General features: G+C 38.6%; 1 pseudogene; it reads right to left on the bottom strand.

The window, feature by feature from the left end:
- Positions 1 to 1643: 1643 nt before the first annotated feature.
- LOC102841707 lies at positions 1644 to 7841 on the bottom strand (annotated as a pseudogene).
- Positions 7842 to 14737: the final 6896 nt, after the last annotated feature.

The raw sequence follows: 14737 nt of genomic DNA, 5'->3' as shown, positions 1-14737 counted from the left end.
TCCTGCTCTCATCTGCACCTCCAGGGATCTACTCATCTGTGTTTTCATCTCTAGAGATTTGATGATAGACATTTACAAATTATGGAGTTAAAATAATGAAATTTTTCCATGAACTTTTTGAAGCCCCGTCATTACATTTGAAGTACTTAAAGTACAAAATATTGGCATTATTAAAAATTGATAAGTGAAGCAGAAGTTAAAATTTCAACATATTAAAACCATTTTCCTACTGAGTTTTCATACTGATATATATATTTTTTGCATACCATAAGTAACTGGGTATAAACTTCTTTTGCCATAGAGTGAATAAAAAATTGTCCAAATATCTTAGAAGGAAGATTATATAAAGTAACATGTAGTGAGATGACCTGGTATGACACTGTAGGGTAAGCACTGAATTACTTACCACAAGGCTAACAGTTCAAACTCACCAGTTGCACCTCAGAAACCCTATACAGAGTTGCTATGAGTTGGAACCAACTCGATGGCACTTAACAACAACAGGATTCAGTGACAGATAAAAAAACTATTTTTGTGACATAATTGAAATCATTTTAAATATGGAGAAATAGTTAAGCAAGTCATTAAGAAAGAATTCAACTTTATTTCCTTAATTCATGTGTGATTTTCCATAAGTGAAATTATTTAAATCAACTGTGTGCTTGGTTTTATATTTATTAGCATATTATATACAAATATCTATATCTTACATTGCTAATGCTCATGCTAGTTTTACATTGTTTTAATTATTATAACAATATGTTTTTTCTTATTTATTGTAGAGGTATATTTTAATGCCTAGTTTGTTAAATTCATGTTTTGGTAATTAATTAGCTCTCAGTGATTTCTATTTTGTGGTGTTTATGTTGGGGTTGTATTTGGGTTGGTTTCTGAATATGGCAGAAATGATGGTATATGATATTTGAGACAATTCATAAGAGACATTGTGGAATTGGCCTATTCTCTCTTAGATCTCCTGCTCTGGGGGGAAACTAACTACCAGGTGAGAACACTTAAACACCTCAATGGAGAACAGTTACATGATGAGGATCTGAGCCCTTCTGACAATCAGTAATGAGTTGAAGCCTTTATTTTAACAGCTATGTTTGTTGTTTTTGTTGTTAATTGTCATTGAGTCAGTTTGAACTCATAACAACTCTGTATAGGGTTTCCAAAAAGTGGCTGGTGAGCTTGAACAACTTACATTGTGCCATTCAAACCAACTTTGCAGTCCAGCACATTAACTCACAGCGCCACAATTAATAACTAATATAGATCACCATTCTTTTTTTTTTTTTTTTGCACCAGAGTTTAGGACTTTTTAATTTGTCCCAAAGTTGCTGAAGCAAAAACTATGGTAGGACATCCTGCTTGCCTTTACATCCCTCAATTAAAAAAACAACAACAAAACAATTTGTAGGAAAAAAATGGTTTTGCACATGGGATAAAATTTAATATAAATTGAAATCCAGTCAAAACCACAGGGCAGCTCCCTTTAAAATGTGTTCTGTAGGATTTCTAAGTAGACCACAGGGCCTCTGTCTCAGAATGTCCTCAGAAGGCTCTGTTATGATCCGGTAACAGAGTAAAAACCTCGAGTCTTTGCTTTCAAATGGAAGAGGGAAAAGACAGGCACGGAGGATCTACTCAAACTTCGTCTTCTTTCCTTGTGGCTGTGATCTCCTCCTCCTTTGCCTCCCTGGAAGCCTCCTTGCCCTCCAAATCCTCCCCGGCCTCTGCCACCAAACCCACCCCGGGCTCCTCTACCATCCATGGCTGCCTCAGCCTCCAAATCCTCATTGGCCTTCGCCTTCTCCCCGGAAGCCACCTTCGCCCTTAGGCTTGGCCCAGTCCAAGATAACTTTTCCCATCAATTTCCCCATCCTCCATGACCTCCTTGGCGGCTTTAGCATCTTCCTCATTGTTGAAGTTTACAAACCCATACCCTTTGGAGGAGACTGTTTCGAGGTCTGTGACTATCCTGGCATGAACAGAACCATCAAATGACTCCTTCAATGTTTCCTCAGTTGTGTCTTCAGACAGACCTTGACAAACAGTGTTTTGGACGGCTGGCTTCTCACATTAGGGGATCCCCTGGATCCTTGCAATTCCAGCCTGGTGACTGACTCTGCCTTCAATTTCTCTTTTATTACAAGAATGTAAAGCTTCTTTAGCATCTTCACATGAAGCAGATTCTAAAATGCATATCCTCTAGATTTGCTGTTCTGGTTCTGAGGTACCTTGATAGCAGTTGTCTTCTGAAATACTTCCTGGAGAGTTTCTTCTGTTGCACTATTGGAGAGGTTACTTAAAACTAGTGCTTTTGATTCACGGCTCCAGGTGCTGGTCTTCCCAGCTCTGTAGTCTTGATTTTGACCATTCTCCCCAGTGTAGTACAAGGATATAGAACGGCCATCAATCTGTTCCTTGCTTTTCTTCAAAGGTTTTCTCAGCATCAGCTTCTGTTTTGAATTCGAGATAAGCAATCCCTTTATTCTTTCCATCTTTGCTGACTAATCTGATCTCCATGGCATCTTCAAACACTTTATCCTGAGTGATTTTGTAGGGTAAGTTTTTGGCCAAAAGTATTCTAGCATCTCAGTCTTTCTTACTGTCTTTTCCTTTTGGTTTCTCTAGTTTAATTTCATTACCAAAGACTTTTAAACCAGTGAGTTCCAAGGCTTTATCCAGGTCTTCAAAATCCACACAGCCAAATTTCCTAGTCGTACCAATTCTGACATCCATGACAACAAGATTATTTTTAGCAAAAAGGTCACTGAGACCAGTTTTTAATTCTGGAGCAGACTTGTTACAATTCAGGTTTCCAACAAATAGATTAAATATTTTTAATAATAGTAAATTCTATAGCTTCCACTTTCTGCTTCTTGGCTTCAGGAGCAGCTATCTGCTTGGCCATTTCCTTCTTTCATTTTCCAGGTACTTCTTTGACAGGTTCTTTCTCCTCTTCATCATCCTCATCTTCCTCCTCCTCTTCATTGTCATCATCTAACTCGTCATCATTGTAGTCCTCATCCACACTCTTGGCTTTAACAGGAACCACCTTGGCAGGAGCTTTCTTGCCCTTTGCCAGTGTAGTGTCCGTGGCCTCTTATTCAGAGTCATCTTCTTTATCCTCCTCGTCCTCCTCATCATCTTCATCATCATTCTCTTCATTCTCATCATCAAAGTGAGGGGCAGCTGCTCCTTTCATCATGATGGGCTCAAATTCATCCTTATCCTCATCATATTTCCCACTGTCTTCATCATCTTCCTCATTGCTCTCTTCCTTCTTGGCATTCTTGCCATTGTTTGCCCCCTTGGCTGGAGGAGTAGCTCCCTTCTTACTGGAAGTTACCACCACTGCTTAACCTGGGGTGGCTCCCTTCTTGCCAGGTATTGCTGCTCCTTTGGCTGCTGTAACTGTCTTAGCTGGTATGGCGGCTGCCTTCTTGCCATGAGTGGCAACTGTTTTCTTGGCCGATGTGTCAACTACCTTTGTTTTTTTCTTCTTTAAGTTTTTATTGTGGATTGAGTAAAAGTATACAGGGCAGATCATCGGTTTTAAATTCAACAAATCATACAGCTTGTTTCATCACAATGATTACAACCCCCTCCATGTACCATCAGTTAACAATATTTCTCTCTATTCACGTTAGCTCTCTCTCATTTTAAAACACTCAGGCATATATAATAATTTACTACACCAAAGGGCACATTCTGCAAGTCTGCCTGATGGCCACAATTTCTTAGTCCCTCCCTTCCCATAAATCTAGAGTCCTCACTGCTCTCCCTCTCCATATCCCCATCTCTGCCACCATCTCTGGTATCGCTGCTTCTCTGGATAATGTCCCGCATTCTGTGTGCACTTCTCCCTTGATTGTCCTAGGGTCCTTTGTTTCGGGACCATAAGATTATCTGCTCCTTCATTTTTGTTACAAAACTTCTACCTTTACAATTGTGACAGTCACAATTAGTCATGATAACAATTGCTCACTATTGAATCATAAGAATCTTATCCACATCTGTTTTCACCAAACACATCTAGACAAGATGAAAATTGTTCAGTGGGGATTCTTTCTTCCTCCACACACTATTATACTAAACTTGCTCTTGGAACCTTGTAAGCCAGCCACTTCATTCCTTTATTGCCCCCTCATTTGAGGTAGCCAATGCCTAAGTAGCCCATCCCTATCTACTCTAGATACAGAGGGAGTAGCTTTGATACTTGATGTGAAAACTCCTTCCCTCTCTGTTGGTATTTATAGTTACTACCTCTATGACTATAAGTCAGGTTCATCAAATTGTAGCAATTTACTCTTGTTTCCTTTATCAAAAAATTGTTTGTTTGTTTTTTGTAATCTTCCTCTAGTCAAGTTCTGATTATCACAACATCGAGGCTAAATCAAATGGGTACTATCTCCAAATTTCAGAGTTCTTGTGCATCTCCCCTCACTTCATATCAGTTGGATGCTTCACGCTCAGCTCTAGCTCTCTGTGGCTATGTCCTTGTCCATGGGCTCAGGTGTCCCCAAGTCTCACCACACTTAAGACCAGCAGCCCTTCCTCTTCTCTCTCTCATCTCCAGGTCAACAGAAATCAATTGGCCATGGTTGAACTCAGCCCATTCTTCATTGCTGCCTTTCTCCCTTTTCCACTCACCAGTAGACCAATGTGGTCACCAGCAAGCTTATTTTCATTCTTAGAGGGGAGTTTGTCCTGAAGGGAACTTGATTACTTGCCTTGATGGTTTCCTGGAGAACAGCTTGCTTATTTTTGTAGTAGTCAGTCATGCTGACATTTTTGTTTTGTTTTTTTCCTGATGATCTTTCTTTGAAGATGCATCTTTTGTTGCTCTAGCTCTTCCAGAATGGTCTGCTTTTCCTTTCTAGTGGGAATGTCCCACCTCATATGGTTCTGGATGGAACTCAGGAGTCTACCTGAGTCCTATACTCTGCAAAGGCTTTGCAAGAGGCCTATTTCACTGGGCAAGTTCTGGGTAATCACCAGGTTACCATCTGTCTTGTATATATGGACTCTGTATTTTGTATCTTTATTTTTGTTTTCTCATTTTATTAAGCTTATTAATTTTTTTGAGTTTCAGTTATTGTATTATATCGCCTTTTGTTAATTATAATGGTTACTTGTTCTGCTGTTTCATATCAATTATTTTTAGGTATTCCAATCAGTTATAGGCTTAAGATGGTCTTATAAGTTTTCTGTAATCATGTTTCCCAACATTCCTTTTTATCGCACTCAAGTGTTTATTTTACAATAATAGGCAAGGGAAACCAATATTCATAGTACAGTTGGGCATTTTAGTATTATTTCCCCTCTTCAAACTATGGCTAGATCCCTTTATCACAGAGCCCTGTTGTTCCAAGTTTGAGCATGCATCACTGTTTACCTCTGTCCCACTTAGCCCATGCAAACCTGTCTCAGTGTACCCTTATCTATCTTGTTCTTCCACCTCCTCCTCATTATTGTATTGCCCTCCCCAACACCTGACCTATGATGTGTCTGCCCTTACCCTGTGCTCTACTGTTGCCTCCCTCCACCTCCCCATCAGCCCTCCACCCCAGTCTCACCATTGTGGTTACCTTATATTCCATTAACTTTTCCTTCCATTTAAGACCATCTATTTTTATCCTGTAATCTACCTGACCTTCTCACTACCTGGGTCTCTGTTCCTCTTTGCTTACATTTTTTCACATTGTAATTGTTTTGATCATACACTGACCTCCCAGTTTCTCTGAATTTGTTCTTATAGTTTTATTCTATTCTCGGCTCTTCCATTTGTTAATTGAGTTCCAGGTGATGCTGCTATGCACAGTAATCTCTGGTTGTTGTCTGTTCTTGTTGGTTCTCAGTCCACTGAACTCCCTTTAAGATGCTTTTCATTGCAGGGTTGGCTTTGGAAAAATCCCTTAACTTCTGGTTATCCTAGAATATTTTGATTACACAATTGTATTTGATTGACAGCTTTGCTGGGTAGAGGATTCTTGATTGGCAGTTTTTTTATTTTAGGGTTTTATATATGTCTCCCCATTGCCTTCTTGCCTGCACAGTTTCTGTTGAGAGACTGAGCTTAATCCGATTTGCTTGCCTTTGTATGTTACACTTCTTTTTTCCCTAGCTGCTTTCAAGATTCTGTCCTTATCTTTGATTTTGGAGAGCTTGATAATTATATGTCTTGGTGATTGTCTTTTAGGGTCTATCCTTCCTGGGTTCATTGAGCTTCTTGAATGTTTATCTTTTTGTTTTTCAGGATGTTAGGGAAATTTTATTGCTGCAGCTCTTTAACTATCTCCTCTGTGAATGTGTGATTCTTCCTGTTCCAGAATGCCAATAAAGTTATTCCTCTTCATGTTGTCCAATATGAACCTTAGACCTTCTTCAGATTTTTCTATCCTTTATTCTGCTTGTTCTTCTAACTTAATAGTATTGAGAGATTTACCTTCCAGCTCACTAGTTAGGGCTTCCATCTCTTCAATTCTACTCCTTTGCCCTTTCAGTGAATTGTCTATTACTGATATTCTATTATTAATCATTTGGACCCCTTTCTATAGGATTTGAGTTGTTTCCAATGCTGTATCTATCTTATTTGATTGTTCATGTAGTACTTTCCTGATTTCTTCCTTACTTTTCTCAGCTCCAAAGTAAAGTGTTTTGATACATTTTATAATCATTTTTATGAATTCCTTCTCAGGCATTTCCAAAGTCTACCCTCCTTCCAGTATGGAGTGTAGGTCTACCTCCAGCTCATTTGTCTCAGTCACTTTATCTTGTTTCTGGACATGTGCTGATATGGTCATCTGTTTCTGTTTTTTTTGGGGGGTGGGGCATATTCAGTAGTTAGCCGTGGTCTTAGTACTTAGATTGGCATGTGTTTTAGTATTTTTTAATGCCTCTCTGATTGCCTCTAGGTAGATTTGATCAGGAGATGGGCTTCCCTTTTCGTTCTTCTTCCTGAGAAATTTCAAGATGCCACTGTTGGTTGATATGACATAACTCAGGATGTGATTTTCATGCTGTTGCCTTTTCAGTCTGCCTGTCCCACTCCACAGCCCCATTCAGGCTGTTTTCCTAGTGATAAAGCCAGCTGTGGCTCTTTTGCACTGCTGTTTGGTTTTAAGTGGAAACTGTCCCTTTAAATTTCCTTTTTCTACCAGGATACCTGAGGAGCTCTGTGTGCATGCCTAGTAGAACCCTCCAGTGTGGGGGCAGGGTGTCCACTCACTCAGGCACCCTCTCTAGTCCCCAGAATGGAGGTGCACAGACAGTGAGAGACCAATGAGCAGATTCCCTCTCTCCTCCCCCAAAAAGAAGAATGTCCACATCTTTATCTCCATGGTTCTGTTAGGCATCTGTGGCTGATCTGGTCTCACCCAAGATGACTGCTCAGGGAGCAGCTGAGTGCCTTGGATTAGAAAGCATTGGATTTCTTGCTTCTGCTACAAATTTCACTGGCTGTAAGCCTTCCAACATTTAAAATATTTCTTTATATGTGGTTTAGAGTTCTAGAACCATCCCCTGAGCCTGCTTGGTCTGGTATTCTGTGTTGTTGCTGATGGAGCTCCTCACTGCACTTCTATCCTCTCCACCATCTTGTTTGTTCAGCAACTACCTTTTTTTGTGGGGGAAACCACCACCTTCTTTGATGGCAGTGTGGTATTCTTCTTGATCTTTTTCTGAGGAATGACAACCTCTTCTCCATTCCTTTCTTCTTTATCATCATCTTCTGACAGCTCTTCATCATCACTGTCTTCTTCTACCTCCTTAGGGGAAGGATCCAGCTTCTTAGAATCACTTTGATTTTTCCTGGCTTTCACAAGCTTCAGCATGATAGCATCAGGCATGGTGGAGTATGTGAGGAATAAGTGGTGCAGATGAGACTGTGGGAACCCATATGACGTCCATGGCAACCGCAGGACTCAAAAGGCTCTAGATCACCATTCTTTTACTAACTTTTCTGTCTATGCTCCTAAGTGAAGTTCAGAATTATTTTGCCAAACTGGTCCTATTAAAAATATTGAGCTTTCTGTAAAAACACATTTTGGAAATGGACAAAAGTAGTTTCAAATTCCTACTTTGCTATTTATTAGCTGTGAAACTTTAGTTTTCTTATTAGTATCATGATTAAAACATCTCCATATTGTTGTGTGAAGATGCAATACCTTGTACAAAACAACCACTCACTAAATGCAAGCTACTATAAATAAAGTGTCCTGGTGTGGCGCTGCAGTATAATGCACTGGACTGCAAGGTCAGTTTGAACCACAAGGTCAACTATTCAAAGACACCAGCCACTCTTTGGAAACCCTAGACAGGTGGGAACCAACTCAACAGCACTTACACAATTCTAAATAAGGAAATATATGAATTTGGAATGTATTGATACATTTTAAATGTTGGAGCATATTCTCACTTCCCATTTATTTAAATATGTTTTACAAGTCTCAGGAAAAGGTTTTTTTTTTTTTTTCTTTCTTCTTAGTGATGCTAATTATTTCTTGTTAGGTTTTTTAATTTCTTTCAAGACCGATAAGGGGATCTCCCAATTCTATCACCAGGTTACCATCTGTCTTGTATATATGGACTCTGTGTTTTCTATCTTTATCTTTTGTTTTCTCATTTTATTAAGCTTATTATTATTATTATTTTTTTTTTGAGTTTCAGTTATTGTATTATATTGCCTTTTGTTAATTATAATGGTTACTTGTTCTGCTGTTTCATATCAATTATTTTATTCTGTGCTTATGCATTTTACTATATTCAAGAATAATACGACAGCATCCACTAGGATCATAAATTGAAAATGGCTTAATAGTTACTACTGTTTGCTTTATAAATAAGGTTTTAATTAAAAACCTTAGCTATATTCCTATGTCATTAGATTTTAATTCCCATCCTGAGTTGTTAATGACTGGTGTTCCTTTTTCTACCAGGATACCTGTATTGTTGTTGAGTGCTGTTGAGTCAGTTCTGACTCATAGTGACCCTGTATAAGGTTTCTGAGGAGCAGCTGGTGAATTTGAATTCCTGACCTTGTAGTTTGCAGTCCAGTGCTTGTCTTACAGCACCACACCAGTCCAATATGCCCAAGAATTCTGACAAAGTCCAAGATTTTAGAAACAGTTTACTCCCTCGTTGGAGATGCATACTTGCACAACTCTGTAAACTTCTTTGGCTTGCTCTTTACCTACTTCCTGGTAAATACCAAGGGAATAATAATTTCCTGATTTGTGCACAGTTTCTGAAAACATTAAGACAACTCATCTCAAGCTGCTACCCCAAAGCCTTTAAGGTCACTTTCTAGTTAGTCATTTCTAAAGGATCCTGTTGCTAACTAGAGAGTGGGCAGTGCTTTCTTAGAAAAAAAAAAAAACCCTTTTTATTGTTAATTGAGAGAAGGTTTACAGACAAGATTATCAGTTTTTCATTCAACAAATCATACACTTTGGTTGATCTCAATGACTGTAAGCCCCTTCATGCAACAACAGTTGTGCTGCTTCCTCCCTGTGGTTACCCATGTACAAATATCCACTTCAAACTCTTATATATTTGTGGGATGTAAAATATAGATATATCCCCCTTTTCCTCCCATACCCATTCAGTCTGTGTAGAAAAATGGATGGTGCTTTTGTAGTGAGTTTCTTTTCTTAGAACTTGAAGTAAGCACTATTTTTTGTGTGCCTATTTTGAAGCTCACTTTTAATCTGGCAGAGATCCTTCCATGACCCAAGATATTTGCAAAGGGCTGGAAAGTTTGTATATGCGATTATCTGTGTCTTTAACACTCAGTTCAGGGGAGGCAGCATAATGGAGCCAGGCTAGAATGGGGTCAGGGTCAGGTCAGCATTGACTCACCAATCTGTCATTACCTATTTGTACAATGTTGTTGTTGGTGGTGGTTATGTGCTGTGGAGTAGATTCCAACTCATAATAACCCTATATAGGAATTCCATGGGTGTAATCTTTATAGGAACAGAAAGCCTTATCTTTTTCACAAGGATCGCCTAGTAGATTTGAACTGCTGACCTTGTGTTTAGAAGCCCAACTGCTAGCTGACTACTTAAGGCAAACTATTTAAACTTTTCTGGATTAAGATTTCTGGCTTTATATATTTTCACCTCATCTAAGTGCCATTGGAGATTAATCATGATAATAAGCATGACTGCAATGACAATTACAATAATGAAATGAGAGCTACAGAAGTTGTATTAGTGAGAGAACTTGTCTATAGTCATCAACTGATCACATAGACATGTTTAAAAATGTTTAGTTTGGAATAAACGTGTGCATGAAGGAACTGGAATCTTGTAGCAACAATTTTTGACTGACACTTTTATGTCCTTCCATTGCCTTCTTGCCTGCATGATATCTGGTGAGAAATCAGTACACAGTTTTATTTATAGCAAAATGCACACATCATAGAAGAAGAATGGTCCATAATCAATAGTTTAGTCCCCAAACTTTAGCAAATAGAAAAGGAACAGTAAAAAAAATGTTTATGGTCACTGGAATAGATTCTATTAATGTTACTATAAAAATAAATTGATATGTGGATACCCACTACATACATTAATTGGCATTGTTCTTGAACTACAATAGGATGAGAAACATGTTTAATATTAATTGTGTGTTTTATTGAATATACAAAATGTGGTGCAATGAATTATTTAATGTTTCTTCTAACCATAGTCTTTATAAACCAAGGACCTTTTTCTTGATGGATCTGGGTAAGAAAATATGGGGGAAGATACATATGGATATTGTGAGTGATGACAGGGTTAATTGTGACTGGTAAATTTTTCCATCCTGTTGGGTATAAAATGAGCCATCTTTGAAGAGTTGGTAGGGTGGGGAGGGTCTCACTACCGTTAAAGAATAAGACCAGGAAAGCAGTGCATCCTTTAGATTCCAAGTTCCCTGTGCGCTGAAACACCTTGACCCAGGGAAAAAATCTGTGACACTGAAGGAGTCCATAGTTGTACAGGAGCAGTAGTAGAACTAAGAGCCAGAGCATCAGCAGGGCAATGGACTTCACAGCCCACACAGAAAGTAAACCTGAGTGCCTTTAGGCAGGAGGCTCTCTTGTAGAGTGGGATGCATCCAGGTACTTAATTGGGAAGTTAAGTTTGCTGACCCACAGAGTGAAAGCTGAGCACCTTTAGGCTGAGGATTATACTGGAGTGGAGTGCCCATGTTGTGGGCATTTATCAGATGCCCTAAAGCACTGGGCTTCTCCACAAGGTTGATGTTTTGAGCTCACCAGCTGCCCTGCCAGAGAAAGATGAAGCTTTCTGCTCCTGCAAAGATGTACAGCCTCAGAAATCCTATACAGTATTGCTATGAGTTGGAACCTTCTAGAGAGCAATAACAAAAGAGTTTTGTAAGATTAGTTGAGCAGGCAGCAAGCCAAAGGGCCCATGCTTGAAAGGACAAGGACCAGAGAGGGGTCTGCCTGTGGGCTTAGCTGTGGAGAGGCTGTCCTGACTGGAACTGTGCCCTGAGCATTTCTGACCCTGAATGGTAGGTATCCTGTTACTTTCCTCATAAGCCCAGTGACTGAGTATGGTGCCTGAACTCTCTCTATGTGGTCATTGCAACGAATGATCTAACCTAGCTAAATGGGCGAGATGGTTGCCATTCAGTAATCTTATGTGTCAATCTTCCTTTTGATACTTAAATTTCCAAGATTATCATCTGTATCTTGGAATACAGAAAACATTGTCATGTTTTGCTGAGTTGGTTCTTGGGATTTTGCTGTAGCATGATGGCATGGTGTGTCTGACAAAGCTGCTATATTTGGCTGATCTTTAAAGGTTGTTTCTTTTTAAATATACTTTAAAAATTGGGGTCTACTTTAAATTTCCATAGATTTTTATACTGATTTTATAGATATTTTGAAATATAAAATCTCATAATTTATAAAGAAAATCTATTTTGTATTTTTTAATTTATACTTATATTTATTATTTATGTGTTGCATCCTATTGTGCTTCTAGAACAACATCAGTGTTTGTAATGAGTATCCACGTATCTGTTTCTCTTTTTTAATGGAAATGTTAGTAGGATTTCCACATTAAATAAAAAGTATCCTGCTTGCTTACAAAATATATTTTATTCAAGATGCTATTCTGCAGTTTCTTGTTTGAAAATGTTTTATTGAGAAATGGAGTTAAATTGTGTTAAATACTTTTTTTTTAACGTATTGAGAAGATCATATAAATGATCATACTTTACTTGTTAGTATTCTGCATTATATTAAATTTGTTGTTGTTAAGTGCTGTCGAGTCAGTTGTGATACATAGCCACCCTGTATAGTGTTTCCAAGTAGTAACTGGTGGGTTTGAGACTCTGACCTTGCAGTTAGCAGTCCAGTGCCACTAAAAAATGTCGTCCTTTATGCACTGAACTGCAAGGTTGGTTGTACCACAAAGTTGTCAGTTCAAACTCACCAGTCGCTCATTGAAAACCTTCTACAGAGTCGCTAAAAGTCAGAACCAACTAGACGACACTTAACAAAAACAACAAAATATGAAAATATCCCTATGTTCTTGAAATGAATTTACATAGTAACAGTGTTTTTTTTTAAATTTGTATTTATTTGAGATTTTCTGATCTATGATCATAATTGACATTGGTTTTTGGTAGGAATGGCAAACTTCTGGAACATGCCACTGCTACTTTAACCTCTCTGTCCATGACTTCTCCCATTGCTTCTACAGCTGATCCTTCAACTTCTACTTCCATTATTCCTATTTCCCCTCTTTTCACTCCTCCTCCCTCTTCTCTTCTGAACTTCTCTTCCTTCCCCTCATCTCACTTCTCCTGACCTCCCAATGTCTTCCCACAACAATGAAGAATCATGACATTTTCACACCTTACCTTTGTGCTGGACTCATAGGCTAACTCTACCCTCATCATTATGACACAAGACTTGCCTTAAGCACTAGAAGTCACACAACTTGAGTATACTGTCTGAACGCTAGCAGAAATTCACTTGCGAAATTTTCTGGGACAAGAGTCATTGTTTTGAAAGTAATTCTTTGATAGTTCTATGAGATGGGAAATAAATCTTTATTTTTTAAACAATTATTGTTTTGACCACGTACTTTTTTGGCTCATGTTTTATGTGAGAAAATATTCATTACTATGTTAGATGTTATTGATTTAAATTTACTTGAGAAGTTAATGATGCTTTTCTTATTCCATTTGATCCTCTTAGCACACACTCCTCAGTAGTGTTTGCTTATTGTTAGATGCCATATGGCAGCATCAATAGGCTCAAACATGGCAAAAATTGTGAGGTTGGCCCAAGACCAGGCGGTGTTTCATTCTGTTTTGCACAGGGTCACTATGAGTTGGTACTGAAGTATGAGAGACAAAGTCTGGCAATCCTGGCCTCCAAGAAGCACTCTAACTGTACTTCTTCCAACACTGATCTGTTTGTTTTTTTGGCAGATTTAACCTTGCTTGCTTGCTGAAAGTGAAAAGTACTTAAAATACTTACTGATAAAGATTAAAGTCCATGGATTGCATGGTATGGATTACATTTCAATGTAGTGCTTGTTTATTGTTGTTGTTGTTGTTATTGATAGGTGACATCAAGTAGGTAATGACTCATGGTGACCCTATGCACAACAGAATGAAACACTGCCTGGTCCTGGTCCAACCTCACAATTGTTGCCACACTTGAACCCATTGATGCTGCCATATTGCCAATCCATCTCGCTGGGGCTCTTCCTCTTTTTCGCTGAACCTCTACCTTACCAAACATGATATCATTCTCCATCAACCGGTCCCTCCTGACAGTATGTCCAAAGAATGAGAGACGAAGTTTGGTCATCCTGGCCACCAAGGAGCAGTCTGGCTGCACTTCTTCCAACATAGATCTGTTTGTCCTTTTGGTAACCCATGGAACTTTCAATATTCTCTTCCAACACTATAACTCAAAAACATCAATATGATCTTCCTTATTCACTGTCCAGGTTTCACATGCATATGGGGTCATTAAAAATATCATGGCTTGTGTCAAGTGCACCTTAGTCTTCAGGCTGACAACTTTGCTCTTCAACGCTTTAAAAAGGTCTTGTGCAGCAGATTTGCCTAATGCAGTATGTCATTTGATTTCTTGACTGAAGCTTCCATGAGTGTTGATAGTTGATCCAAGAAGAATGAAGTCCTTAACAACTTCAATCTTTTCTCCATTGATAAGAATGTTGTTTATAGGTCCAGTGGTGAAAATTTTTGTTTTCTTTACATTGAAATGCAATCCATACTGAAGACTGTGTACTTTGATCTTCATCAGTACATATTTTAAGTCCTCTTCACTTTCAGCAAGCAAGGTTGTATCATCTGCATATCACAGGATTTTAATGAGTCTTCCTCCAATCCTGATGCCACGTTTTACCTCATATAACCCAGTTACTTGGATTATTATTGGCTTGGCATACAGATTGAATAAGTATGGTTAAAGACTACAACCCTGTAACACACCTTTCTTAGTTTTAAACCATTCAATGTTCTCATGTTCTGTTCGAACAACTGCCTCTTGGTCCATGTACAGATTCCTCATGATCAACATTAAGTGTTCCATACTTCACAATGTTGTGCATAGCTTGTCGTGATCCACACAATTGAAAGGCTTTGTGTAGCAAATAAAGCACAGGAAAACATCTTTCAGGTATTCTCTGCTTTCAGCCAAGATCCATTGGATATCAGCAATGATATC

The sequence above is a fragment of the Chrysochloris asiatica genome, unplaced genomic scaffold (assembly GCF_000296735.1).
Source record: "Chrysochloris asiatica unplaced genomic scaffold, ChrAsi1.0 scaffold00044, whole genome shotgun sequence".
In the NCBI taxonomy this organism is placed as follows: domain Eukaryota; kingdom Metazoa; phylum Chordata; class Mammalia; order Afrosoricida; family Chrysochloridae; genus Chrysochloris; species Chrysochloris asiatica.
Note: the sequence above shows the minus strand (reverse complement) of the source record. Positions and strands in the feature narration are given on the sequence as shown.